Source organism: Formica exsecta, unplaced genomic scaffold (genome assembly GCF_003651465.1).
Source record: "Formica exsecta isolate Colony F162 unplaced genomic scaffold, ASM365146v1 scaffold151, whole genome shotgun sequence".
In the NCBI taxonomy this organism is placed as follows: domain Eukaryota; kingdom Metazoa; phylum Arthropoda; class Insecta; order Hymenoptera; family Formicidae; genus Formica; species Formica exsecta.
Genome location: NW_021848835.1, coordinates 1 through 2,991, shown reverse-complemented (window position 1 = coordinate 2,991; position 2,991 = coordinate 1). Strand labels below are relative to the sequence as shown.

The window sequence follows — 2,991 nt, the reverse complement described above, 5'->3', positions numbered from 1 at the left end:
GCTTCCGAGAACTTGACCGTGACTTCCTTCTCTTTAGTCACGTATCTTTACTTTATTTTATTAATAATCTTTTATTACTTTTATTCTTTCTTAGTTATCTTTCCTTGATCTCTTTTCTAATTTTAATGCATTGCTTTACTCAGCTCTTTCTTAATCTTTTCTGTTTAACTTTATTGTTTTATCTTTTAATATATTGAGAAATTGGTCGGGTTACGACAAATCGAGTAAATTCAGGTCTGGAGAGCAAGCTGTGGCCAGGCAATAGGACCAGCACGGCCTATCCATCTACCAGGAAACCGTTCATTTGATAACTATAATTGATAGCAATAATTTGAAAACAAGATCATATCAGACATATGTTTATATGAACTTTTTCTCTTATTTTTGTGTCCTGAATCCCCCATTGCAATACTTCCCACTTTTTAGGACACACCCTGTATATTTTATATCTAGTACAAACGCGCGCGCGCGCGCGCACACACACACACACACACACATACACACACAAAAATTTATATAAATAAATATTTGTTATAATTATTTAAAAAGTGTCAATTATTCCTGCGCCTCCTTTCCTTTTCTTACACGCAAACGCTTCGCGCTATCTCTCTCACATTCGTGCGGACCCTTGCGCTATCCTTTCCCCGCGGACCCCTCGCCTACCTGATGCGCCGCAGTCCCCCTCTTCCTCGCGGCCCCCTCGCCATCCGAACGCACCGCGTTCCCCCGCGTGACATCATCCCCCTCTCCGCGTGACGTGGTACTTCCGCGTCGGTGTCCCCCCGTCACNCCCCCCCTCAGAGGACTTGGATTATAACCGGCCTAGTATCACTACTGATTACATTTAGTAAGTGCTACATGCCTGTAAAATTTCATCAAAATCGTGTCAGGGTCAGCCAAAATTTAAATACGAGATAATATATTAGTTGCGCTTTGGTTTCACTGTAGCGGCAAACGAAGGAATATGTATATAATAATATTGCAATAATGTTTTATTACACCAAAATAAACTAATAAAGACTCTTATAAATATATCATGCGAAGGAGAGAAAAAACAATTAAGAGCCAGCGCGGTAATTTGAGCGCATGTTTTATTACAATCAAATTACATTTTAATCTAGTGATGATAAGCATAATCATTAAAAGCGTACGTTTCGGTCCTTTTTTTGGACCATCTTCAGCGCAATTACAAAGTAAATGAAATATATTATATTAAAAATGTAATAATAATAATATGCTGAACAAGAGTGAGTCACCCATACTGTCAGAAGGCAAATGTTATATAATGAACCTTCAAGATAGAGAGAAATTGTCCAATAAAATATACTACATTAAAAAAGCAATTAGTAATACTAATATACCGAACTTGAGTGAGTCACATATGTTGTACAGAAGTTAAATGTTACAAACAAAGAATGTTCGAGACACTTGCCAAGTCTTTTTATATCGCACGATATACATAAAGTAAATATGAATACAAAGGAATGTTTATAAATGACATTCAAAGTTTCGGCAATTTATCGATTACATCCGTATAAGTATAATATAAACATTCTGTGTCTGTCTGTAAATTAAGGCTATTTTTTGCCTTTTAATGTACACCATTTCAGAAATTAAGCGTTTCTTAGGCTAAGGTTCATTATCCAGAATCTCAACTCCATCCCAATCAAAATCGTGATCAAATTCCAATATGTGATCGGTTAAAACAAAATGATTTATCGCATTCCATCTAATATGTCATGAAGGGATATCACGGAGAGGACCAAGTAACTTGATACGTATCTCTTATTGCCTTAAATCCCTCTCATACTTCAGTCTGCGGCGAACATCTGTGCCAGTGTGGATGCTGGTAATCTGTCCACTAGAGGCCACTCCATAGCAACGATAGAAGATCGGATTATTAATTGGGAGCAGAAGAAGGGGCTGCTTAGGCGAAGTAGTTTAGGATGGGCAGTAGTATAGCAATGAGAGTTCTAACACAGGTCCGAGGCATGCACTTGGGAGAGAGAGAGATAGCGCGAAGCATGCACGCGGATGATACGGCGTTCGCAAGGCGGTGTGAGAGAAATAGCGCGAGGCATGCACGCGTGTAAGAAAAGAATAGCGTCCGCATTGGCGTGGGAAAAGGATGACGTTCGCATGCATGTGTATTTCTCTCTCTTAATTATTGCACAAAAAAATACTTTTTATATTCACCGTTTCTATGGTTCTTTTGTCTCCTTCTAACTGGAGTATCACGTCTCATCTACCTCATCATTTTTCTACATCTTTAGCAGAGTGTGTCGAGAGAAAGATTTCAGACTGTAAGACTGTACATATCTATTACACAGATTTTATTCATACATAAAGGATGGGTTAAATAATTAAATTCACAGATAAATAGTAAAATAACTTATTTATTACAAGCAACGTGAAGAATATCATTTACAGCACATGTCAACAACTCGCAATCTATGAGCGATTCGCCGTTAAACATATCACTTTCAAGTATCGCTTTTGCAGCGTCGCATACATTAGCGATATTATTCTGTTGTAAAACAGTTACAAATTTTTTGAATTTTTCATTAACAATATGCGTATTTTCGCATAGCCAGTAATACATATGATCTATGCATTTTTCAAAATCGAATAAATATAATAGAGTTGGCGGTTTCATATATAAAGAATTATTGGATAATCCTATTTTTATAATATTCGAATTAGATATTTTAACCACTTCGAATGTTAAATCTCGGACCCGCAATGGGATTTCAGTCGATTGTAGAAGCTGTTCAATGTCCCCACGTTTCTGCATCAGCGATTTCCATGTTTCAAAAGGCAATATTATTTGATTGCCCCGATTATCGCCGAGAACCAATTCCACGCAAGATACAGCTCCAACGTTTATTCCAATGTCCAAATATTTGTAGGACGTCGGGGTTAAGGCGTATCGTCTTCCGAGTATATGAACCGCACGACGAGGCTCGGATGAAATGCTAGGGAGTAAAAAAA

General features: G+C 37.7%; 1 long non-coding RNA gene across 1 annotated transcript in view; it reads left to right on the top strand.

Moving 5' to 3' along the window:
- LOC115232913 overlaps positions 1-2,899 on the top strand; it is a 14,730-nt gene extending 11,831 nt beyond the window's left edge. Inside the window, exon 3 of the long non-coding RNA XR_003883683.1 lies at positions 2,755-2,899. This is a non-coding gene — a long non-coding RNA (uncharacterized LOC115232913). The remainder of the gene's footprint in view (positions 1-2,754) is intronic.
- Positions 2,900-2,991: the final 92 nt, after the last annotated feature.